At 41.4% G+C, this 27,433-nt stretch overlaps 1 long non-coding RNA gene across 1 annotated transcript in view; it reads left to right on the top strand.

Moving 5' to 3' along the window:
- Positions 1-27,433, top strand: part of LOC308059216 — a 50,989-nt gene continuing 23,556 nt past the window's right edge. The window contains exon 1 of the long non-coding RNA XR_013926175.1: positions 1-27,433. This is a non-coding gene — a long non-coding RNA (uncharacterized lncRNA).

Raw genomic sequence — 27,433 nt, 5'->3', positions numbered from 1 at the left:
GGGTGGGTGGGTGGCTCACCAGCTGCACTTACTGCCAGGTCTGAGGAGAATCCAACAGGAACGTTGCCTGGGCTGGCACTAATGCAGTGACCCTGGGTCCCCCCCGCACCGTAGTTGGTACCACGTGAAAGCTGAAGTAGCGCTTTGACACGAAGGGGAGCGTTATGTCCTTTACTGGCAATACCTCCCATATAAGTGAAATGCGTTTTAGGCAAGTTGGTGGACTTTTTTTCTTTTTCCTCCTTTTTTTACAATGAGGTTACGGTGGCGGCACAGTACCTCAGCTAATTCTGTGCTGGCTTTCTTTGCACTTCAGTTGAATCCACATGGGATGGTGATAGTCAGCTCTGCATTACTGCTATTTCTCACTTTAATGACCCTGGTAAATCTTTAATGATTGCCATCACTGTCAGAAGGGCACAAAGGGCCCTCGTCTGTCTTGATGCAACCTAAGAAAATATGCTCACAGATGTCAATTAAAATAATGGCATCGGTGGTAGGTCACTTGTATTTTTATGGGTACCCACATCTTGCAAAAAGCAGCATAAAAATTCCACTCATAATCATTATATCAGCTAAAAAAAAAAAAAAAAAAAAAAAAAAGGAAATGTAAATGTCTTAGGTTTTGTTTTGATTTAAGCAGGGCAGCACATTCCAGGCAAAATGAATTGGGGCAGGCTTTTCGCAGCAATGGGCCTGATGGTTTCAGTAAGCCCAAAGCACCTAAGACAGAAGCTGTTATTCTAAATTGGGTATTCTGGAGTGTGAGATTTTCCTCCTGTAATACTTGCTTGAAAGTCTGCATTAGAGAAATTTATTTAACGTTAGAGCCAAGATTTTTCCGCCACTTAACCATTGTTTCATCATGAGTGATTTCTTTATCGCGGTATAGCCTTTAAGACGTAATTCTCTCAAATTATGGGGTATGTTCGCAGCCCTGGGAGCTAGGAACTGGGTATACAGATCTCCTTTTTTCATTAATAGCACTTGCTTGCCTAATTCAGTGAGCAGCACGGGGAAAATGTAGCCCCGTGGGTCAACATCAATGGATTCAATGAAGTCCTCACCCTCTAAAAATGTCATTAGTGGGAGAAATAGCTGGCGGTGGGCCCCAGCGCTCGCAGCTGGAGCACGCTGGCTCTCCGGAGAACAGGAGGCTGGCGCGGAGGTGCTTAAGCTTTTTGGGGAAACTCCCATCCATCATCCGCTGCTGGCCAGCCAGTTGGGGTCTTAAGAAGTCTGGAAACCTTTTGGAGAACTAGACTTTCAGCCGAAAATTAGGCTCATGTCGGTGAACCCTGGGCTGTATTTGACAGGGTGGGAGCAGTACCTGCCACTCTTCTCCATTGTCTCTCTTGTCCTGTACTACCAGCTCACCTGAACCTAAGGATAGACCCTGACTCATTGCCTCTACCCCTCTCAAAATTAAATCTTAATGCTAAGCCAACCTAGTTCTGAAGGGGGGTTTGCTGCCCATCATGAAGTGCCCTCAGATAAGTTTTCACGCCTAGTTCAGTTGCAAGGCTGAGCTGGCAGGTTGATCTATGGGCTTTCATCAAAGACAGTGAGAAGGTTTGCATGGTCACCTCTAAGGCAAGTACCTGGTGGTACTTCTGCTCACAGGTGATGGACTGCAGGATCAGGTTAGTCTGTTTCCCAAGTCAAAAAGTTAGAGTTGGGTAGTATTTTTGTTATCATAATGTATTCAACTGCACATTAAGCTCTATTTTTTTCTAGAAGATGCTTTCCGCAGAAATCTAGAGATACTGTGGCTCTAAACCTGATCAGTAAAATGGGATTTTATGTAAGAACGCAACTTCTTGTGCTGCACTTCAAAACGGAGACAACTTGAGGACATTGGTGCTGTATGTGGCAGTTAGTATTTTAATCTGTACACCATTCTGATCATGAGAGTAGGGAAGGGTGGATGACTTAGAAAAGCACTGTGTAATCTTAACCTTATTTACAAAAAAATATTCAAGCATTAATATTGCATACTCTAGGTCATTATTTTATCCATAAAGCATATATTCATAGCAGATTTTTATTACACTTCTGTGTTCACCTAACTTTGTAGTCTCTTTTGATTTTGTTTTTTTTTTTCTGCAGTTATTTTCCACTTCTAAGTCATTTGATCTATGTTTTCCTTTAGACCTCTGCCTCTTTGTATAGATTACTAGAAAGGAGTTCAATTACAATTTTGTCTCTGATGTGGATATTTCTTTAGTGAAGGTTGTACAAAGACATGTCCTTCCTCAGGCTCCATTTCTAACAAGGCTTCAAATGTAAACTAAAAAAAACCCCACAAAACCAAACCCCTAAAACCTAATCTGAGTAGTCTAAGACGTTTCATTTCAGTTTTCATCAGTATGTGCTTGATACAATGTCAACAGCAAATGGTTCACAATCTTGATTTGAGTAGTCCCAGCTCTGCTAATTTTCTAGTTGTGGATTTTATGTACAGCTCATTAAAAAAATAGTAGGCTTCCAAAGAATATATGCTAGAACTGGACTCAGTTGTAATTTTAGGATGCTAAACTCCTCTGTTAAATATGAATTTTTTGCTTGGATGTGGGATTTCCAGTCTGCATTTTCTGTTTTCCTCCTGCAGATAAACATATTGCAGAATTTTACAGTCTGATCACGAGAGTATTCTTGTGGGAATACATATTTTACGTGTTTTAATGTAAACTAAGCTATAGTCCCTTAGTTAAAATTTTCACTTAAAATATTTCAACGTACTTTGTCAGATATTAATTATAGAAGGCTGTTCACCCTGCATTTACAGCACTTACTTTGATTGCTGAGTGAGTTCTGTGAGAATTTATGAGGAACGGTATTAATTAGTTGGGTTATACATTTTATTAGATATAATTTTCCAGCAATATAATTCTTGAGATTTGAAAGATGAAAATTAACCGACTTGGAGTTTATTCCAAAGTCCAGGCTATAGATTTTTAGTCTTTGTAGGCATATTTTTATGCAGGGATATCATTATTTGTATCCATTTCCATTTTATGTTGTAATATTTTCTTCATTTTATTTTCTCTTCAAACATCTGTCAGACCAGCACCCAAGTGACACAGAGCTGCTTGTCTGGAGAGAGGGGGACGCACAGCTGGCCTTTCCCCAGATGACTTGTATATGAAGACTAGATAAGAATGTCTGTTTCTTGAAGTAGGCTTGGACTTCGAGATGCTAAATATATAAATTCCTCAAGGTATTTAGACGTTGCTGAATTTGACCTTAAGCAATGATTTCAGGGACAGCTAGTGTTTGTGTTCAAAGTTAGGTCTTGACCGCTGTGTGGGATCCAGGGCCGTTCTGCACAGTTTCCAGGCCTACAAGGAGCAATCTTGGTGCTAACCCGCTTTCGTGTGACACAGCTTTATAAGCCAAGTGGAAAGGAAAGCAAAACACTGGCTCTTTCCAGCCTTTGAGTGGCTAGTGGTGGTGGAAGCTAAGCTACGCTTGCACTTCGTGGGGACAGGAATTGCCACGCTTCACAGGAATGTCACCTTCTCTTGAATAACGAATCCAAATCTGACTGAAAAACTGAACGTACCAAATGGTTGGTGGGGGCGGGGGAGAGGATGCTTTCATGCGACATGGATTAAGGAGGAACTAAATGGCATTGGCAAGCTGAGGGCTAAGGCTTGGCCTCCCAGGTGCCTGGTTAGCCTGAAATCCCTCCGACCCAGGAGCCCTGTGAGCCTCAGGGAAGGACCGGGATGCCCCAGCCGCTGCCAGGCAGCCACCTCCCCAGCTCCCATCTCATGTCCATGCTTCTACTGTAAGTCATATTTGCTTATCTACATACTGTTTGTGTGTAATTGAGAAACCAAAGCTTTTCTAGAAACTTTTGGGTTTATATAATTGAATTTCCAACTCGCTAACAAGATATGATTCTCTCTTTGTAGCTTTTGTGTTATGGTGAAGGTGCACCTGAACAGTAATAGCAATTGTGTATAAGGAATTAAAGAGGAAAAAAGAATTTCTGTCAGAGGTGTTTGCAAATGATCCTTAAGGGATAATTTACTAAAAAAACCAAAGAAGTCGAAACAACTTGACAGTTTTGTGTGTGAATGTTAGCAAATATTGGCACCTATCCTGATCATTTTATTATTTCTTCTTTGGCAGCCATCAAAAGTTATTGATTTCAGAAGTTTCTTCAAGATGTGCAAGTTTCATAATGTAAGGGAAAGCTGCTCCAATTTTTATTTTTCTTTCAGAAAACACATCATATTGCATTTTGTAGTAGATCTTGGAATATGTATTTCGTAATTTTCGTCTGGGTCCCTGTATTTACTATTCATGCCATAGTACTGGAGGATAAGAAATTAATGAGAACATTTCGTCATCATTTGGTCTTGTCTTTCTAAAACTGATTTTGAGTTGAAGGTGTGAAAGACATCAGATTATTGGTACTTGATGTTGTAATTCAGCCACACTTTAAAACAAAACTACCCCCAGAAGAAGCAATCTTCTATTGCTTCCTCTCCTCTTCCAACAGAACTGCTGACGACACGGAGTGGTGATTTTTCTTCACTCTTGCTAGGTTTGGGTGCTTTGGAGACGGGCTGCAGAGGTTTTTCAAACAAAAGTTTGTTAATATATAGGTTATTTATTTTTTTCTTTCAATTGCAGTTTACCATGAACTTCAGCCAGAGTAGCTCTGCTGTTGCAGTTTGCCATGTGGAGTTTATGAGCATGGTCTATGACTGAAAGCTTTTTGCGGATGCGTGTGTTTGGAAAGGCAATGCTAAAAATTCCACTAGTCTTTGGGCATCTATTGCAAGTGTCTAATGAAGGTTAATTTTCATGTGTACTTCCCAGAAATAAATGGGAATACTTAACTACTTGTACAAACAGGTTTAAAAGGTTTTTCAAGCTGATAGCTAAAAAAAAATAAAATAAAAAAATAATAAAAAATAATGGATTTGATGTCTGCTGGAGTTGTAACTTGTGCAGCTCTGGCTTTTCCAGACATCAGCTCTAAGGGACCTTCCCCAGGGCACATTCTGCTTCCTGAAGTGATCTGCAGATTTTTACCTGCTAACTCAGCCTTGCTGTCAAAGGTGGCTAGCAGACCAGTGAAACCCTTGATCTCCTCCAGTGTTTCTCCATTTCCCTTAGGTGGTGATAGATGCCTTACACTGACAGAGGGCAGCGAAGTCTGGTTTGTGCACGAGGGTGCATGGAGCAGATGCTTTGTCTGTTCTTCTGGACTAAAGCTCCCCTAAATACTTGTGTTTATGGGAGACCGGACTGATCCGATAGATCCTTTCTAGCCTTGTGTGCTGATCTTAGGGGGATGACCATTTGTTAGAGCTGCCATATTTTTAATTACAAGTGCATTGATTCGTCTCGTAATCCTAGTAATTTTCCCTCACAAGATTATTATCTGATGTACGATTACGGTTTTGTTTCCCGCCCCCCCTTCCATATGTTCTTGCTGGGCCTGGAATTGGAGATTTGGTAATTGTTTGGTCCTTATAAATATGCAGGAATCCTTTTTTTTTTTTCCTTATCATCACCTCACCAGCATCCCATAACAAATGAGCGTAGATCTCATGCGTGTGTTTTGCATGAAAGTGGTAGAAATATTATGTAGGTTCTCTTGGACAATGGAGTCCTGCAGGATAATGGCATTTTGGAAAGAAGATGCTCCATGCACAGCATTCTGGAGTCATTATAAAATTTATTCAGATGTTTTCATCTTCAGCACTAGGAGTTCAGAAAATGCGAATAGTTATGCTTAGGACAGTGAATGTGAAAGAAGATACTGATTTTTTTATGTGCAAACTGCTCTCTATGTCTAGCTGTATTTTACTATTTACAAGTCCTCTTCATTCCTACATTAGTTTTCTGGGGCTGATGAAGTGATGACAAACATCTATTCTGTGTCCATTAGCTTGGGTTTTTTTTGTTGTTTTTGTTTTGTTTCCCGCCTCTCCTCATGTCATAAAAATCAAATACCAAACCCTCCTCACTTTATTTCTGTGTCTATAGGAAAAATGAGCTCCCCTGACAGGATGTGTAGAAATACATTAAAATATGTGTTAATGCTGATGTAGCATATTCAGGTTTGAGAGATAAAGTAAATTGTATTGGCCTAAGGTGTCTACATTACTGCAAGACCATGGTCAGATTTCCCCTTGCAGAGTCCGCTGTGTCAAAATAAAAGATTACTGCCCCTAGACTGCTCTTATTCCTCCTTTCAGGACACCTCTCTTGGCTTAAAATCTTGTGAGGGGTCTTGAGTCCAAATGAATCCAGTCTAGAAGCATTTGCATGAACCGTTTGTATCTCATGCTTTCTGCCATTTCTTTAATTACCACAACTATTCTCTACTAAAATTTCTTCTCATTTTTCTGCACCAACAGCTGAAGACCCTAAATCCCTCATGTTCTTTTAAAGGTCTATTGAAATTATTTTAACTGATTTAAATCTTAGAATCATAGAATCAGTTGGAAGGGACCTTTAGGGGTCATCTAGTCAGCTCCCCCTGCAATGAGCAGGGACATGTTCGACTATATCAGGTAGCTCAGAGCCCTGTCCAACCTGACCATAAATGTTTCCAGGGATGGGGCATCTACCACCTCTCTAGGCGACCTGTGCCACTGTCTCACCACCCTCACAGTAAAAAAATTATTCCTTATATCTAGTCTGATTCTACCCTCTTTTAGTTTTAAACCATTACCTCTCGTCCTATCTTGTCTGTCCCCATCTTTCTAATAAGCCCCCTTTAAGTACCAAAGGGCTGCTAGAAGGTGTCCTTGGAGTCTTCTCTTCTCCAGGCTGAACAACCCCAACTGTCTCAGCCTTTTCTCACAGGAGGAGTGTTTCATCCCTCTGATCATCTTTATGACCCTCTTCTGGACCCACTCCAACTTGTCCATGTCTTTCCTGTACTGAGGACCCCAGAACTGGATGCAGCACTGCAGGGGGGAGTCTCACCAGAGAGGAGTGGAGGGGCAGAATCACTTCCCTCAGCCTTCTGGCCACACTTCTTTTTAACCAGCCCAGGGTACGGTCAGCTTAATTGCTATTATAGGTGCCACCAAATTATTATTATTCTACTGGTAGACTGGCACCTTAACCTTTTTTGTAGCACTGCAGGTCTCCACGAGTTTGGATGTGTCTTTATGCATCACTACTATAAACGCTCCAAAACTCTGTCTTGTATCATTGCCATTTTATCATTTTCATCATGCACCAGTAGTATTTGATAAGTCTTTGTTTCTGTGTAATATCAAAAGTATTAAATTGATGATGTGTGCTTATTTCAAAGATAAAATTTTCAGTGCTTTCTACTCTTTTAACATTATTTACATAGTGCAGCTTTGGAAGAATGTATTGATATGGACCATTTAACAACAAAAATCTGAAACTAAATTTGTATTGCAGACTTTATATCAGTGCTGGTGAAATGTGAGCCAAAAATAATTCACCTTGATATCCTGATCACAGGTGATGATCACAGAGTTTGCTGGTAAGAAAAATCTAAAAGCAAAAATTTGAATTTGTGTTTGAGGATACGGGACACTACTGAGAAAAAATGAATGATGTGTTTGAAGAGTAAATTAGAGCTTGCAGTAAAATGTTAACCTTAAAGTGTATGTGTTTGAACAGATTTTAATAGGAGCAAACTTGCTTTCTGAGTTTTTTAATCCCTCTTTTACCTAACTGTTGTTAAGAAGCTTGTACGTATGACAGATAGCAGTTTCAGGATCAAAGTAATTAATGACATAAGTCAGTGTAATTTGAACTGGAGATAAATAAGGGTTATGCCCACTTATGCTAGAGATGTATTTGGCCCAGTGTCTTTGTAATCATTATATAGGCAAGTCTGAAAAGAAGAGTGAAATTATACTAATTGCTTGCTTTATTTTTGATTTACTAGGTTCTATAATCAGGGAATATGTTAAGTCTCCCCCCTTTTCCCCCAGACCTTCTTAATGGCTGTTTTTGTACTTCCTAGAGTAAAATTGTTGTTGTTGTTGTCATTATTATTATTATTATTAAAACAACAAATATTTTTCAGCACCTCAGCTTTAAGGCAGCTTGGGGAAATTTTCCTTTTGATCTATCTTCCCTCTTTTTTTTTTACTCTTATGTAAACTTGGATTTGCACTCCATTTCGTATTGGCAATCTGCCATGTCCTTCTGCATCCTCATTTACTTGTCTCTTTGTTTCGCTGCTATCTTTCTGATGCCTTTTTCAGTAAAATTAAAAAGCTCTTGCCTACACCACAGCTGAATTTGGTCCACTGACTGATCCAAACATGCAGTTTGTTTATGCATGTTCTTTGTGTCTGGAATGACTTCTGCTTTAACGTTGCAATTACCATTAAAGCTGGTTGGAAAATCAAATTTTTTCATTAAGAATATTTCACAAAAACCTTGTTTCTTGAAAATGTTTCCATTGAACATTGTAGAAACGTTCCCATTTTCTCCGTGAAAGACTACAAACAAATGCTTGTAGTCTTTTTTAGTATTTTGTGAAGACTTTAGTTGGATTTTTTGAACTGTAGAAGGCATAGAAGTGTAAAAAATATTTTTATATACTAAAATACCTTATCTATGTATGTATTTATGTGGTGCTGAAAGATACTATTGAAGTACAGAAGTCACTATTATATTATATACTATGAAAATGTGTAACAGTAGTGTGTCTTGCCTACCACAGGCTGATTTTGGTTTTTCTATAGAATCACATCATAAAACTATCCCTGATGAAAACCTGTATGGATTAACTTTATTTTTCAAGTTTTGGCAAGCAATTTTATCTAAATGCTTAAAATAGTTTTGCTTTAATACTGATTAAAATGTTCCTACACACAGTGGTCTATGAATGGTAAAGCACACTGCAAATTAAATTGCAAATATAGGAGTTCTGCATGATTGTAGTCACTTCATGCTATAGCTTCTGTTGCTACAGATTTGGGAACTACAATCAAAATTTTATAAAAACCAGGTAATTAGTATGGGAGGGATACAGCACCTATATATACAGTGCTCTGAATTTGTAAATGATGCCGTGCTCCTGTATCTTGCCTTTTCACAGCAAGAAGAGAGCCCTTTCAAACCTTACATTGCATACCCCCAATCAAGAGCAATTTTGGAAAACATTGGCTTTAGAAACTGCCTGTGAAGTTTGAAATGGAAATGGGGTTTGGTGGTCTCGATCTGCGCAGTCCAGCTGAAATGATGGAAATCACCTGGCAGTGGACCAGCAGCGGGAGGGTCCTGGCTGACGAGGAATGTGGTGTCAAACTGGAGCACAGCTGGGTATGGAGGGTCTCGTAGCTCCTGGAGCAGTCGGGTGGGGAGGGTCTTGTAGCTCCTGCCCACACCACACACAGGCACATTGCTCCAGTGCACAACAGAAAAAATAGCTGTACTGCTATTCCTGAATCATTCCAACATTCTCACTGTCTGCAGAAGATAATGTAGGGTATTATTTCTTCAGCTGAAAAAAAAAAGAAAATGTGCCTACGGACTGTGTTTGCTGAGTGATCTGGCTGCAAGGGCGTCATGGCAAGCTGTGTGCGCCTTCTGTAGAGAGAAATCTAAGCTGGAAAACATCGCACCTTGGCTTTATCTAAGCCTGGGGGATAAAACTACTCATCTTGATCATGAACCCAGCCCTGGTAGAGAGGCACGCTCTGACAAAAAAACCAAAACCAACTGCCTTGTACACTCTTCCCTTCCATCTCCAATTCAAGCACATAAACTGCATCAAGCACATTTACGTACGTATTATGCAAACTGTTACAGACGAGCTGACAATACAGCCTTGCTGGTGCTATTACTGAAGATAGTGTTTGTTGTTCGCCTGTTTATTTTCCATAAAATTTAATACACATGGGAGTCATCATAGCACAAACCCTGGCATTGTCAGTCTTCAGATAATGTTTTGTCTCTTCCTAGCCTTTGTTATGTTCAGAAAGCTGTGCAAACATCCGTCGGCTCTTACAGCATCACTGTCGGAAAGCGTAGGAGCGTAGGGAGGGATTTCTGGCTGGTTTCACAGATGGGACAGTGGGGTGGTGCAAGAAAGGACCTGCTGAAGGTCATGTGCCCAGCTGGTGACAAAAACTGCATCAGAACTCGTGACTTGGCTCTGAAGTTTATTTCCAGTTGGGTTTCTGGTTTTGGTTTTGTTTTGCTCCTTCAAAATCAGTGTGGTTTTGAAATGATGAGCTGGGTTGAAGTGACTGAGTTATCTTCAAAACGAATAACTGGGGAACCTGATACTCACCTTTCAGCTGACTCACACTGGATCGTCCCACTTTTTAGACCTCTCCAGAAATATAATAATACATGTTTAGCATTTATACTATGATAGATAGTCACCAAACAGGTGGGAAAGCCATTGCATTGGACTCTGTCCCATGCTTCAATAAGTGGACCATGCTCTAAAACAATACCGCTTCAGTCCTAGTGACTGTTCCAAAAAGATCCCACGATCATTTCCAACATTCTGGTCTGGAGCTGGAGAGCCCTGTGTGCAGTCCTCAGCTTTCCCTCATATGTCCTGTGTGACCTCCAGGAACTAATTTATTGCTTCTCTGTCTCATTCCCTCATGTGTAAGAAAGGGTGATAATGATCCTCTTCCTTTGAAGGGTGAGGTCTCAGATGCTATGAGCAGGAGCCATATAACTTGATAAATTAATTTAAAGTTCTTCCAGAAAAATAAACCAGAAAAGGAGGGACAAACAGCACAGGAACTAATGCCAGCCCCTATTTGAATCTGCTATTTCTCCCTTACTTTTCTGTTATCCCACAGAGAATTGTAAAGACCTACCTCTACTTTATCTCCCTGCCCTGGATGTTCCAGACCTCTGATCACATGCTGCTGGTACGTGACCCTTTAATGCTGTTGCAGTTTTGAACTAACTACCAACACTTTTTTTTTTCCTTTTTTTTTTTTTTTAATGTGTTTTGGACCGATGAAGTCTGCTTCTGTAGTTCAGCAACAAAAGCAAGACCTGCCAAATTACTCAAAAATAATTAGCACAGATGGCAAAAGATGGCATCTCAAACGTTCCAGAAAGAAACACCTAACATCCTGATTACATTTCAGGGAATAAATGTTGACTGGGATAAGTGCAGTAAGGCATTTTTTATAAATGTATTGACAGTTTTTTTCCCCCCACTGACAGAATTATGGTTTAGTTGCATTAGTCCACACATTGTAATGTAACTTTAAAGAACATTTAAGCAAAAAAGAAAAACCCACAGAAAAACCCCTCCAAAACCCACAAACCAACAAAAAAAAAAGATGGTAGCACCTGTATTCTTTAATTTGTAATTGTTTGCTTGACCACCAAGACAGAAATAATTTATCACACATGATTTTGCTCCTATTATGTGTTTTTTCTTTTTCACTGATATAATTTTTAGTTCTCTCAGCCCAAAACCTTGTGGAAATGTCCAGCCAAGTGAGTTGACTTGTAATGAGAAGACTTATGTGGAGGTGAATCACGTCCTGCGGTCTGAAGTAGCTCTTCGGTCCCTTTTAGCTTGTCAAATCTGTCCAACCTCCTGCTGAGTGGTAAAAGTCGATCAGCACCTGTGAAGAGGCTCTCCATCACTGCATGGCCAGAAATGGCCTCTTAAATCATGACTTGGAGAGCATTTCAGTTCTATAAGAGCCAAGAGTTTAAAGCTATAAAATAGTAGGAGGAATGGAAGAAAAAGACTTTTTCCCTGTCATTTTAATGGCTTTACAGCTCACTTCAGTAACATTTTCAGGCTTAGAGCATGAGACAGTGGTAGGAATTCCCAAGATGAGTTGTAAATATAAATGAGAAAGAGGAAGATGAGGTTTTTACTTCATTGCTAACTTTTAGGAACTGCAAGTCTAAGTAAAGTAGCAAACACAAGATCTACCACCAAAAATGCTGGCGGTGTCAGAAATAGACAGATTCCATTGGTTCCAGCACACTTTCAATCAGGTAGTGTAGAAGTAACCCCATTTTATTTGTAGGATAGATGTAGGTGAAAAGATAAATTCTGCTTACTGCTGAATTCTGTTTGTAGAGATGAGAAAATCAGGCCATCACCAGCATTTAAACCCTAGGGACAGATTTTAGTTGCTAAGTCCCAGAGCACACTTTCAAGATAAAGAAGGAAAAAAAAAAAAAGGGTTAGAAATTGGTAGTTCAGAAAGTAATGGGGAAGCGCTCATGTTTTGAAGAACTGTATTGTAGGAAACTGTGACACCGTGGACGGAGCCAACAGCTACTTTATGTGCTCCTTCTCATGCTGGGAACACTGGAAGTGGAGACTACAGCAAATTTTATTTATTTATTTTTAAGTAGGGGCTTTCAGGAGCCTTAAAGGTAGCGTTGCAGTCCACCCAGTGGACTTGTGATGGTTTGTTTACTATGATCTTGAAGCGCAAAAAATCAAGGCAACCAACCAAGGGGTTATGCTTTGATCAAACAGTGCAATTGTATTGTTTGCCCGTAAAGCGGCGTGTGATAGATAGAGTGACAGGTAGGGAAGAAAAGGTAAAGTAAAAAGGAAAGAGGATTATAGCTACCACTATGGGTCCAAGGCGTCCCTATGGTCCCAGGTCCAGGCAGTGCCTGCTGGTCCTTCTGATCATTGTGATCCTTGGTGGGGAACATCTCCAAGGTTCAGTTGCTAAGGAGCCATCTTTTATGCCAAGCAACACACCTTGCTCCTCCTCTGGCCCATGGACTGTTGCCAGTCTCCACCTTCTTGAGCAAGGTTATCACACATGTCCAAGGAGGGGTGCCGGAGGCGTGGTTTGCCTTAGAGGTGGGTAGCTTCAGACCAGGAGGTGTGTTTGTGTATTATAATGATATTATAATGAAGAAAGTTCACCTGAAGTTCAAGTTTTCTGGTTCATTGCTACGACAGTGGTTGTGATCCATCTTCTGGACAGCGGTTATGCAGCCTTATCCCAGTTGTTCCTTCCAGTCCCAGGTTGCAGGGAGTGGCATAGTACTCCTCATACCATGCAGTTCTCTTTCCCAGGGTCTTTGTGTCTGGGTGTCCATGAGGACCACATTCCATCTCCAGGTCTCTGTTGGCAATGTTGAGACAATATCGTTCTCTTTGGACCGACTCTTACAGGTAGTTGACAAATTAAATTTTTAAGCTTGGTAAATAGTTTAATTTATCTTTCTTTCTGCAAATAGATAGCATGCCAGAATGGGCCAAAGGGCTTAGGTGAATATTATCAACCTGCAGTGATGAAAGAGGAGGAGGTGAGCAACTCAGTGCAGAAACTATGGAGGGGAGGAGAACCAAATGTTAAGGAGTTTCTAGTTCTTCTCTAATTCTGGTGGTACTTTGGCTAATTTTGGCTGGTTAATGAGGCAGAGTGCTGCTATCTGTGCTGTTCTCGAGCTACTCTCCTCTGGAGTAAGGACATATGAAAATTCCAAGTTGTCAAAGTAAATGTTGTTGCAGGAACATGTTAATCTGGGTGATATCTTCAGCAAGAAAATTTAGGTCTGGAAATGAACATGCAGTGAAATGGGAACAAGGGGGAGTTAAACCTGTGGTGGTGGGAGAGCAGTTTCAAGGTGCTGCTTTGCACTTCATGCAGTGAACGAGGAACCGCACAGCATGTGCACAGTGCGTGTGGAACGATACACAGAAACCTGGCGGGGGGAAGCGTTGTGACAGAAAATGGAGCGGCGAAGCTGACTGGTTGGCAGGGCAGTGAGAGCACGTTCCCCAGGTGTGTCAAAGGCCCCTGTGTTCCCAGTTTGCTTTGAATCACGCACAGCTGGAGGCATAACCCAGATCCTCCACATTGCAGGCAGGTGCTTTATCACCAGAAAGTCAAAAGCTGCTGCGTTGGTATGAAATGCCCTCTCACTCAAATGTCAAAACTTTGAATTATTTTCTTAAAATGGCATCTTTGTTTGCTGATCCTCTGCAAGACACGGGGACAAAAATGAGTCACTTCAGGCTGGCGGTGTCACCTGTTGACAGATGCGAAGGCGTGGAAGGCACCTCTGGGTACAGCCATGCGCCTGGGAGGCAGCACAGGAGCTTTCAGAGTCACCTGCTCCCCTGGCAGGTCTCTTGCTTGGTCTGGGGTCAGAGAACTGGTGTAAAGGTGGGTGGGGACTTGGGCTCAAGCTGGGAGACACTGAGCACCTCGGGTAATGAACTGCTTTCAGAAGAAAATGCTGAAATGGAGAGTATGTAATAACACACGAGCCTAATTTCTCTTCTAAGCGCACCCAGATGTTTTCACATCTTGGAAGTCATTGTGTCCTGGGGGTGAGGTGTATTTGGGGTGCTCTGGTTCAAGCTCAGGGAGGTTGAGAGCTCAGGAGGGAGAGGACCCCATGGCAAGGCTCAGCATCAATAGGGCTACTTGTGTTGTATTTACTTCAGTTGGTAAAGGCTACTTGGCTAACTCTAAGTGAGGTCCAGGGCTAGGTGTAGCAGCTGGGCTAGGAGGTAACTGGTGCTGTAGATAGGTTCAGAAGAGCCAGAGGATTTGGTAGGCATGAATCCTGCATTTGTTTTGGGAGCTGGCTGACGCGCGCACGTGTGTGAAATGCCATCATACTATCCTTAGGGCTACTGCTTTAATATGAGGCTGGTGTGTTATGGTATTAGAACAATTACAACCTGGTGTTATTTCTGTGGCTTAGGCTGGGAGAAGCTCAGGTGGAAGAGGGTTCAAGCGACACTATTAGGAAGGAGGGTGGAAACTTGTCTCAGGGGACTGCTATTAGGCATCATGATGGGCTATGGACAGAGCTAGGCTCACGGGTCAGAGCTGAGCAGATGATGCTCAGGCTGAGAGAAACTGCTCATCTCTGGCAGCGCAGGGGCGAAGCAGGGGCTACAGGTCAGTCCGAAATTTCTGGTTGTGCAAGGGCCTGAGAAACAGAAAGTGAGAAATTGCAAACCCTTGTAGCTGGAGCAAGGTGAATCTGACTGCATTTCATTCCTGTATTGTTTAACTGCAGGTGAATAAACTGCTGTTGAGGCAATGCTGGATGTGGAGTAGGAGAGCTGATGCCACTAACTGCACTTTTGCTTTTCAGTGTAACAGCTTTATCTGAGCTTGGTCCCAGGGGTAATTTTCAGGCTCTGGAGACACCATGTGAAATGCCGTGCTGTGTTCACAAAGCATGCTGTTAGGTTGGGGGTTTATTTTTTATGGTGTCATGGTTTAATCCCAGCCAGCCACTAAGCACCACGCAGTCGCTTGCAGCCCCTGTGGGACGGGGAGGAGAATCAGGAAAAAGGTAAAACTTGTGGGTTGAGACAGCGAAAATTTAACAATTGCAAAAAAATGAAATAACGGTAATAATAATAATAAATTGTAATGAAAAGGAGAGAGCAATAAAGTCCAAAAGAAAAACCCCAAGTGATGCGCAACACATTTACTCACAACCTGCTGACCAGTGCCCAGCCAGCCCCTGAGCAGCACTCAGCAGCCCTCAGCCAACCCCCCCAGTTTACACGCTGAGCATGACGTTCCATGGTATGGAACATCCCTTTGGCTGGTGTGGGGCAGCTGTCCTGGCTGTGTCCCCTCCCAGCTCCTTGTGCCCCTGCTCGCTGGCAAAGCTGGGAAACTTAAAAGTCTTTGGTTTAGAGTAAGCCCCACTTAGCAACAACTAAAACACACCGTGTTATCAACATTATTCTCATGCTAAATCCAAACCACAGCGCTGCACCAGCTAGTAAGGAGAAAATTAACTCTCCCAACCAAACCCAGGACATACGGTGGTTAATTTTTGTATTACCATAACTGAAAAGTACCTGCATTTTTCCCTGAAACCTAAAGTGAAGCAAGACAGTTGCCAAAGTAACATCACCTTTACATTTCACCAAGTCACCATAATGCAATTGCCTCGCCCTTAACATCTTAAAAGAGTAGCGAAATGGAATTTTACTTCAGAGGAGAAAATAAGAAGTGCAGGTTGCAAATAGGCTGGGATTTTATGCTGTTGAGTGGATTATGCTCCTGTCAGGGTACTCCAGATTTTACAGGCGCAAATCTGAATTTAACATATGGCCTCAGCCCTAGGCCAGGGTCCTATTTGAATTATTCCAGGCTTGTACGTAGAAAGCTGTGCTCCAAACATAAATCCAATTACCAGCTGCAGTCAGGCAATTGAATGGCTACAGAAGAACTACTCGAAGAGACTGGGGGGAGGGAAGCAGGGGGAGGAGTGGGGAGAGGGTTATGATTTGTGTGGTAATCAAGAAGAGAAGGTCAATTGTAATAGAACAGGCTGGTTTAGGAGACAAAGCTAATGCAGGATGCCTTCCACTCTGTTGAGGGATGCTATCAATAGATGTACTGCTTTCATTACAAAAAATGTCACTAACTGACAAGATGAATATAGGCAGGGAAAGAAGGGCTTTTGATGGATCAGGTGATTAAAACCTAGGCTGCAGACGAGCAATTAACAAACGCCAAGCTGACGACCTGTACAGGAACTTCAGTACATGCAGGGAGGAACAGAAAAAGATGCGGCAGCGCAAACACATGTGCAGCCGAGTTTGATTGACGACAGAACAGGCTTTTATAAGCAGGTTTTCTACTACTGTGGGCTACTGAATAGAAACACCCAAAGTGCTTATTGCCCCCAGGAAGCACATGGTTTTGTCAACAGTTTTCTTGCGCTTTAAGCAGCCAGCATTCCGCTTTTCTAGAGGCAGCGGGACCAGAAATGTGTTACCTACGGGTCCCCCTTCACATGGCGACTGCGCACAATAGCTGCTCAGAGCCTGGGTTGAAGCCTCTGCTGTGTCAGTGCACAAACGCACCCGTTAGACATTTCGGCTGCTCGTGTACTGACGGCAGCCTGGGCAACTGACACCTACATTCCTAGAAAATTGCTGACTTTCTTTCCCTTTCTCCGTCTCACAGGATGAGGACTCTTGAAACATGCGAGGGTATGGTTTTCTGCTAGGCTCGAGAAGTGTCAGTTAAATGTTCAGTGCATTCCCTTAGCCTACAGATCAGCCTATAAATCAGAAAGAAAAAGGTTTTGGGGTACTTAGGTTTGTTTTACTGCTGTTTACATAATATGTGTTTCCTGAGATATGGCAAATGAGCTAAGAATTTCATCAGTTTTCAAATACTGGCATTTATCAATTACAAGAATTGATTGTCACAGAGCTTCTAGAGATGCACGTGTCCAGCTTATGGTTGAAAGAAACACTGGATTTCCTCAACTATTTCTAGGACTTTAATTGTGTATTTTGTAATATTGAGTGCCGAGCTGCAACTTTTAAGGAGAACATAGGAAAACGTACGGGCTTTGTTAGAAACATCTGCATTTTCCTTTCAAAAGTCCCAGCTTTTAAAAAACTGGGCCATCGGAAGTTATAATGAAATGTCAAAAGCTATTTATTCTATAAAAGCATATGGTGTTAATGTATCCATCAGTGCTGATAAATCCATCATGGCTTAATCTGTTGTGCTCAGTGTGGTAACAGGACAAGAAACAGCCATCTGCTTACCATATTTGATTGCTGTTTCTTTGCACAAATAGAGTCCTGCTTCCAGCACTTAAGAGTGATTAGCTGTAACTTATGGAGCTTGCTGTGGCGTACCCACTGAGTAATTACTGGAGAAAGCAATCGCAAGAGCATCTGAACACGGGGGCAAATTGTTAGCAGCTACATTTGTGACAAGTTTAAGGTCTAACAAATCTCCTTACATGTGTGCCATAAGGGAAAGAAAAAAGGGCAGAGCACAGTCTGCAAAGGACGGGGATGTCTGTTACAGATACTTTCCAAAGCCTACTCTACAAAAGCTTGATTTCCTATCCCTTCAAGCCCCCAAGGCAACACAGTCCTTGATTAAAAAAGGGCAAAAATTTAATTGCTCTTTCTCTCGCATTCTTAGCACAGTAATTTGTTTTTCCAGTAGCTGCACAGGGTCAGGGATGGGGGCTTTATGCTGTGCCTCCCCCCCATCAGGCAGACGTGGGGCTGAGGCACAGGCGTGACGAAAGCTGCTGTCCCACCGCTTTAATGGGTTATTTTATGTAGTATGTTAAAAGGGGCTAGTACTCCAAAGTCTTTCTCGAAATGAATACTTTGGAGAGACCTACTCCCCAAGCTAAACCTCCCTGCACCCTGCCCTGCCTTGGGATTTTATGCAGCCGCATGTCTGCCCTCGGTTTTTATTCAGCCAAATTTTTGTTTACAGAGGGGCAGATTAAATGTACGATGAAAGAGAACTGATGTAGCAGAACAGCCTAAGATATTCAGAACAAGTCCAGTCTGCCTCTTCAGGCACCAATTTTGTCCTATTTTAAGTTCTTAAGTGGGATTTGAGGTTTTCTTGGAACTACTTAAGGGTACTTTGAGCAATTTTCTTTTTGATTACCTATAACTATTACCCCTCTCTTTTTGCAGTGTTATGCTACCTTCCCTCCCTCTGGCCGAAGACCCCAGCCCTCCTCCTTTCCCCCCACTTCTTACTCTAAGGGAAAATTAAAATGAAATTTCATCTTGCCTGTCACTGGGCTTTCCTCCAAAAAAAGGCTTAACTGTGACTTTAGAGAGGCCTGATGCAAAACAGTAGTTTCTCTTAAATGCACAATGTAGCTTTTTGAAGTGCTCTGGGATACGTGAGAGCTTCTAGATGTCACACAACTGACGTACGGGTGTTTCACCTGCTCTGATGATGGCCAGTGGTACCTCAAAGGTGGTGTGCTCGGTGGTCTCTTACACGGGGACTTCTCCTGAAGCAGGAGTAGTGTACATGAGCAAACAGCAGGGCTCTTAGAGCTGCAACCGTTTCTAAGGGGGTGTTTTTTTGAGAAATAAGACCTGCCATCGTGTGGTTCTGCTCACGTAAAGTGACTTTGAAGGTGGCGGTGAAGGTTTTCCCGGGTGCTCCTGGGCTGTGTGCCAGTGCAGCCCTTTCCAAACCTGGGTGAGTGGCCAAGAGAAAACAAACAAACAAACAAACAACATTTTTTTAATCCAGCAGTTGACTAAGATGTTTTGTTTGGAAACAGCTGGGAATGCAAATCTTTCCTTTGCTAATTCCACAGCTCGCCTTCTGTAAGGGTCCTCCTTAGCAACATGAACCACTGCCACAAGCAGTCGACCATATATTGAGCCCCAAGCAGCACTAATCCGTACTGCTCCAGAGGTTTTCACATGCCTAGGGCAGGACCAAGGGGGTAGGGGTTGGGGCAGCAGATCACAGAATGGCAGAGGCAAGGCAGCAAACAGATTGGGGGGAAAAAAGAAAGCAAGAAGCATCGCAGTGAAGTTTGCCATCAGCAAGTAGATGGAACTTTTCATAATAGAAGAAACACTTGTGATTTCCAGTTCAGAGGAATTTCCTCTGGTTGCCTGTTTGTGGCCAGATAGAGCCTGGTATGTGCGGGACAGTCTACATGGGGATGTGGCTTGGTCAGCACCCCAAAGCTGACCTGCCCAGGCGTCCTCTCTCTTAGTTCAAAAAGGCAAGAACCTGTGAGTTTTTGTCATGGGGGTAATTCAAGGTGGCTAAGTAAAACCAAGCAGGAAGAAAATCGGAAAGAAAAAGGACAGATGTTAAACAAACCTTCCCGTGCTTACTTCATCTTTCCCGGGAGGCTTCATGATGCCAATTTTCAGCCCATCCAGTTACAGTGATCTCTGCAGGGCCCTCAGTGGTTCTTAGGGGTTCGGCTTGACTCCTCCCAACGGTGCTGCCAGCTCCAGAACCCCCTTGCAGAGGGGTCTTGCCATGCCCTCCACCATGGCACTACTTCTTCCCTCTCCATGCTCAGCTGCTCCTCAAGGAAAGGCACAATCCACCTTTTGCCTCCTGAAGGGAGAATGTAATGTGTGGGCACATGTGACCAATACATCCGATAACTGAGGTTTCATGGATAGGTTTACTTGATCATCTCTCTTGTTCCTTTTCCTCAAGAGAAGGAGTCCATCCAGGCTCAAACGTTGGCTTCCTTTTGGGGCTAAAAGCAAGCAGTCATCATGTGTGAACATTGCCAGAGACACAACTGTGCAGCGTCAATGCAATTCCAAACGTTCAAGGCTGGTGCAAATATGTTCCTCATAACCCTTTGAAAATATCTCAGGAGGAAGGTGTTTGGTCCTAGCTTAGGATCTGCTGTATTAAAAATTAAAAAAGATAGGGATAGGTGCTAGCCAGTTTCCTGCACCAGTAACGTCCAGTTACTCACTGTTCTGGAGTAACTGGATACCTTTAAATGCACTTATGCTGCAGCATTATCCTTTTTATCAGTATCCAGCTATATTTTTTTTTACTTTACACATTTTTTTACTAAAGGATTAATTCATTTTACATATCTGGTGACAGAATTCATGTGCAATCTAGAAGAAATGGGAAGATGGTTTCCCCAGGCTAGTCCTCATTCTGCCTCATGGTGTCGTTCAAAGTAGCTGCGTTTTCTTTCCATGCCATAACTTGTTGCAGCACTAATTACATTTTTGCTGTAAGAGCTGGGGTCGCCAATACAGAGTGATTGTGGTGTTGCTCTACCTTGACTGAGAAGTGGTGACTTTTGTTTGCTGCCACGGTGGTCTGGATTTATGCCAGAGCCATAGAGCAAATTAAATATTATATATTTCCCATATAACACTGGCTAATTTGGATCCAAAGTAATTGCTTTTAGAGTAATTGATTTATATCTATAGACAATACTTCTGTGTGTCTTTTGTTGTTTTAATTATCTAATGATCTCATTGTGCAAGCCATACAGGATAAAGGCTTCATGTTTATTTCATTTTGCATGACAGAAAGTCAACAATTTGAAAAGCAGAGATTTGCAGACCAAATTAAGTGGGACCTTTAACCTGGCCATCAATTTGACCTCCACAACTCAACACTCTCGTGACGTTTTCAGGTAGAAGCGTTATACATAAGAAACATCTTCTACTGTGCTGCAAGTAAGTACTTAATTCCCCCATTTTATATGTGATCATAGGATTTGCTTTTTGTCAAGGAATGACTTTGTATGTTATTTTATTAAGGAAAAACCAAGACTGAAAAAAGACTGCCTGGGGTTTTTTGGTTGCATTTTTCTTTCTTTCTCTCCCTGCCACCGCCCCCCAAGTAATACTATGATTTGATGTTGTTTGACTGTGCCTGTTTTTGAAGTTGATTATAGCATTTGAGGACATAGGACGTAATCAGTTCTTAGCTAATTACTTTAGCTAGTTCATTACTAACTCACAATGCAACCTCTTCCAACATAGCAAGTCAGTATCTGTGCCATGCTGGTAACAGTGACGAATGAAGCAGAATGAGGAGCTATGGAAGGATGGGAGGTGATGGTACAGTTTTTTTCCATCATTGCTGGCTACAGGATCTGGCTGTGATGACAAATGGGAAAGCTGGAGGTGGGAATCCGGCAGCAGATCAGTGACTGACCAGCAGTTACATCAGTTGGAAGACGAGAGGGAAAAGTGTTGATAATGCCTATGTGGAGACCAGAGTCAGAATGGAGACCGTAGGCATGTAGGAACAGAAGATGAGAGACAGGACAGCTGGGGTGGGAGAAGGGGTGAAGCTAATACCAAAACCTTCTATGAAATACATGAGCAGAAAGCAAATTGTGGTGGCAGTCTGCGCTATTAAGGATCGAAGAGGGTACGTACCCTCCAGCACCTTGTCAATAATCTTATCTGAAATAGCGAGAGTTTATCTCGCTGTCTTGGAGTTCATCGGAATCACTATTTAACAAACATTTCAGGAGGGGATTGGCAAGGCATTTGCTGCCAGCAATATCCTAAGTAATCTTTCTTTTGCTGCTGTGAGAGGGGAATGAGAATAAAATGTTGAGAATTCTGTACCATTAGAGGATGTTTGTGGGTAAAATGAAGTATGGGGTTGTCAAAGGTACCGAATTTCATCACATTCCTGCAGATTATGTTTCTGTTAAGGAAGAATTCCGATACTACTTCCTCCTTTCATGCCCCCCTCCCCAATATTTTTAGCTCTTTGCACAGAAAGAAAGATCCAAGCGTAGTTTACACCAGCATCGGACCTTCCACAGTGGCCCCGTGCAGGTTCCCAGAGATGCTGTATAGCCTTGCTGCTAGTTATTTTCTTTGGCCTTTTAAGTAGCAGCTTGTAAATAACTTTATGACACCTGAACTTCCTTCGCTATCCTATATAGTGTCCCTGCCTGATAATTGCAACCATATTGCCACCTATTTTATTGATGTGGAATTAGCTATAGCTTTTAGTTAGCATTATTATTAATTTGGTAAATGCTAAATTGTTCTGCTGTTTCCTATTGCTGTATATTGTGCGTATTGTTTTACAAGCTTTACAAACTGCTTCCATAACTGTAAAATCCATGAACCTTAGAGTCTGAAATAGAGTCACATAGTGCTTTAAAAAAAAGTTATGCTCGTTTTATAGTCATTTGTCAGGTAATCAATTTAAAGGTCTTCTATACTGCCCTTTCAATGTGTAGGTGTAATTCCTATAAGCATTAATAGGATTTACATTTCCTATTCACCGGAGACCATATTCTTTAATTTGCTTCTCACTCTTTCAATACAGAGGTAAAGGGAATCTGTTGTAGGGTAAAATACTATGGGATATGATATATTTACAAGTATTTTCAGTGGTTCATTTCATCAGCTTAGTCTTCAAATTTATTCTAGTCTGAGAAGCAAAACATAAAAGCATTGTTTTTATCACATATCTTTCCTGATAACATGGCACCCTCTCTAGGTTTTATTTCATAACTAATATATTTAGAGGACATAAATCTGACTCTCAGCATTGATTATCCACCCTGGGGAAAAAGACTTGGTGGATTAAAATTCTGACATGGGAAGCCAGGATCGTTCCTGAGGGAGCTTCTGTCAGAGTAGCCACCCAGGCCAATTAGAAGATGGCAAATTAGAAGGAGGGATGGGGTGGGTGGCATCTGGAGGACGGTGAGCAAGCAAAGAGCCGCAAGGCAAACTCAGAAGCCCGTGGGCATACCGAAAACAAACCCCCAGCAGCTTTAAGAAGAAAAATTTCTGGAACACATTCTTGAAAATCCTGGATTAAAGAGATTGAATTTCCCCTTACAGCAAGTGGGTATGTTGTTCATGTCTCTGCTGTCTCGTGTTGGTGCTGAAATTGGTCCTGACATCTGGAGGCTACTGCATTATCCAGACTTTAATATTGAAAAAAAAAAAAAAAAAGAAAAAAAAAAAAGGCAAAGTAGTGTTCTTTTGTAGTGAGGAAGATCTTTTGTGTTTCAGCTGCACCTTTGCATAGGCAGGGCTTTCTTGCAGAAGATTGAGCTTTGGCAGATATGTGGGTATGGGTGTGTAGGAGAAAACAACAGTGAGCCTAGGTGCTACTAGAGCTAGACAATGTTAAGGCTTCAGCAACTCCATCACGTACACAGTGCTAATAACTGCAGAGCTTTCGACAGACTCCATTTAGTAAAATAAGCTTGCAAGGTTCATCAAAACCTACTGATAGAAAATCACCGAAAGTCAGAATATTTTTGTAATAAAACAATTCCACAGGCATTTTCAGGCACTTTTACTTGATATCATACATGGTTATTTAAGAGTAGCTTTCTTTTCTTTTGCTTCACAGAGAACAAAAAATGCGCATTTGCTAGCTAACTTTCCATCCTTGCCTCGGAGCTTGACTGATCATTTCTTTCATCAGAGGTCATCTGTGCTTCTAAAAATGAAACCTGTGTGGCCATTGTTTGTTCAGTTGTTGCATATTAGCTCCTCCGTGGTTAAAAAGATCTGAACAAATAAGAGGGCTTACCCTACATTATATTACCCTTTATTAGTAGGAAATTGAAGTCTAGAGATTATTATTAAGCCTCAGCCACTGAAGGCTACCCATACTCCGATGCAGACCCCTCAGACTGACCCTTGATCGAGCTGCTTTAGGGGGATTTTACCCTTGTTACTAATTAAATAAACAGTTCTGATGGTGTTATTCTGCCTCATAGCCATTTCATGACATCAGCTCTCTGTGGCACCCACGGACAAAGAGAATCGGGTTCCTGCCGGAGCCACGCCGCTGGATGAAGGAGCTGATGCGGGGCATCGGTGGCGCGCCTGCCCCGGCACGGTTCACACCGGGCTGTATCGAGTGTCAAAGGGCTTCTCATTGAAGTGTGGGGGGAATGAGGACAAGGTTTCCATTAACACAGAAACTCCGCGGATTTCGTTCTCCAAATGGAAGAAAGGAGATATAGTTTCTGCCTCAGTGTGCCAGAAAATACAGAAGGAAACGGCCTGATGAGTCTGAGAGGCGCAGGCATCAAAAAAGAGGGTGTTTGGGTAACTTCGGTGCCTCTCTGCTGCTTAACTTGGCTTTTTATTAAGAATGTATCTTTACAAACACATTTCATCACTTCAAGGTAGGCACAAGGTCAAGGTAAAGGACCCTTAAATTTTTGCAGTGCTTCAAATGGAAATTTCATTTTGAAGGAGTAATCTCTGTGCCAGTCTGACCTAAAAGTAAATAAATTCCAAGCAGAGTATTTATTTTTTTCTGGGGGGAAAAAAAAGTAATCTCTGCTTTAAACAGACATCGTTCACTCGAAAAAAAATAGAGGTGGATCTGGGGTTTATTTTGTTTTTCTGATTTTGTCTGTGTGGAGGAAGCCCTGAGGTTTACACAGAGCTACGGTCAGATCAGAAGGTCCAGCCTGGATAACAGAAATTCTTGTCACTCAGGATGACATCAAGGATCACCCTATCACTCTGCTGTGGACCCCACTGCTTTCCAGTCCTGATTATGAGGAACATATGAGCAGGAGCCAGAAAAATAGATGTGTGTTTAATAAAAATAAATAATCAGTTCTTTTACCCAACATTATTGGTTTTGGATTTCTATCTTTGGTACAATGTGCTCTTGGGGAAACCATATGGACAAGGGTCTTGGTTCTCCAGCCAGTGAAGACCTGACTTCAGCTTCAACATTCAAAAGAATAAATCCACTAATTAAGAAGGAGCCATTATGTATTTTTGTTTGGTCATTTCACACATCAAAGCTTACAACTGAAGTGAAATGAATCTTGTTTGAATTAGAATATTTTCAAATTTTAAAAAATATCTGATCCCAGTGGTAAAATTTCTAGCAAAGAAAAAAATCCACTTACAGTTGCTGACAAATTGTTCCCATTGCTAATTGTCCTCACCATGGAAAGAGTTGGTTGCACCTTAATTTTCCTTTCCTATACTTTTTTCTTGTATTAGGCACCATTAATATTTTTTCTCACCTTTTTTTTTTTTTTTTTTTTTTTTTGTGTTGCAGAGTGTAAATTCCCTCTACAACCAAATTTTGGATCTTTATGTATGTATATGTAGCCTGTGGTAATCACTCCTTAGTAATTTCTAAATAGACCAAGCTGCCTGGGTCTAACCAGTCCATTACCCATTCTCTTCTCTAAACCCTGTTTGCTGACGCCTTCATCTGCAGGGCACCCACCTGCCACATCATGCCGTGGCTCACGGGAAGGTACCACCGTGGCCCTGCAGGTTGTCACCCAGGGATTTTGACCCGGCGCTGGCACAGCTGGTTGTCTGTCCGTCTTGTCTTTCCCATTTCTGTGTGAGTATCCATGTGGTCTCCCTGCCTGGATGTCGGCAGGGTCCAGCACCAGTGGTGCCCACCCCAGGGTACCCACTTCTGTAGTAACCCCCGGTACAAGAGGGAGCAGAGCCTCTCTGCCTGCTCTCCCGCTTACAGAATCCATATTTTCATAACCTTTAAAATTACGGGATCACAAACTGTATTTTTCAAAGCAGCTGGCACCGCTTAGAAGTCGTTTCGTTTTAAACTTCTCTGTGAAAGATGGATTTGTTGAAAAATTACTAACAATCTATAAATCTATATAAAACCAGGATCAATTCTGAAGGAACTCTGTTTATTTTATTGCTCATCTGTGTCACGGTAGTTCTTGATGACACAGAAACCTGAAGTGCAAGACAAACATTGTTTGTCAAACCCTATAAATTGTCATTAGCAGTGCTTGGAAATTTTTCTTTGAAGTGCCTTCTACTAGAAAATGAAATCTTGTGGAAAGCCAAACATTTTGTAGAAAAGTTAGCTAAGATCAACAATTTATTTTTTTTCAGGAGAATGGCTAAAACAAGTAAACTTGAAGATTTTTATTTTGATAATTCTGTAATAATTCTTTTCTTTGACTTTTTGTTACCATTTATATAGCTTTATTAAAACTGTAAAATGTAGAAAGGAAATTTTAATTTCATAAGAGCTTTATATATATATATCTACACACACATATATAAAGCTTTATATATATATACATATAAAATATCTGCTCTAAATGCATTTTTATTTTTTTGTGTATGAGCTTCAGGTGTGAGGAAGGAAAAAAAAAGCCTCTTTCCTCCACATAATATATGGGGAAATTAAGGTTATACTTAAGGTCACAGGAAACCTACAGGTAAATTCATGATTAGCCCAGTTTTTACTCTGTTCTAGTTCCATTCTTAACTCAATTTACAACCTTCCCCTGGGAGACGTTATACCTACACATCCTTTGAGGCAAAATTCCTTGTTTTCAATTTTTGTTTGGTTGTTCATCTGGGTTTTTTTCTCCCATGTTCTTCTAGGATAATGGTTTCTACAGAAGAACCAGCACTCATTCATTCATAATTACCAAACCATGGTATCTGAGATACTGCTGCAATGATTTTTCTGAGTATAAGTTGCCCTTTGAACAGCAACTGTCATAATTAGGTAGTGATAAAGGTGATAAAAGGCATAAAAATACCTTCTCTAGAGGCATCACATTCTAACAAGGTTTATCAGTATATATTTTTCCTAGCTTAAAGTCGAGCACATAGATTATGTCAGAAGGGGACATAAATTCTTGCTGTGTGCTATACTGTGTCATAGTATAATGTCACACAGTTTATACTTGCATCACATAAATGTCAGACTCTGTCACAATGAAGAAAAAAAGTGGCCTCGTCCCAGGGCAGCCGGAACCGTTCTATTTTCTCTTTTAATTTTCTCTCTTTTTTTTTTATTTTCTCTTTTTTATTTTCTTTTTTCTTTTCTTTTTTATTCTTTCTTTTTTCTTTTTTTTTCTTTTTTTATTATTTTTTATTCTTTTTTCTTCCTTTTTCCTTTCTGCTTTTTCCTCTTTCCTTCTTTCCTTTTTTCCTTTTCTTCCTTTTTCTTCCTTTTTTCTTCCTTTTTTTCTTTCTTTTTTTCCTTTTTTTCTTTTTTTATTTCTTTCTTTTTATTACTTTTTTCTTTAGTGGAGAAGAACCCCACCTGCGCCGGGTGACCTTGCAGCCTCAGTGGAATGTGCATATCAGACACATCCTGCATTCTGGTACTGTGAAAATCGGTGCCCTCTATGTAAATCCCTGCTTGAAGTACAGCTGTGCCGTGAGTTGATATAACTGATGAAATGTTGTGAAGCCAGGATGAATCATAACAAG

Source organism: Falco punctatus (assembly GCF_963210335.1).
Source record: "Falco punctatus genome assembly, chromosome: 2".
Classification (NCBI taxonomy): Eukaryota; Metazoa; Chordata; class Aves; order Falconiformes; family Falconidae; genus Falco; species Falco punctatus.
This window is presented reverse-complemented; position numbering and strand designations above follow the sequence as displayed.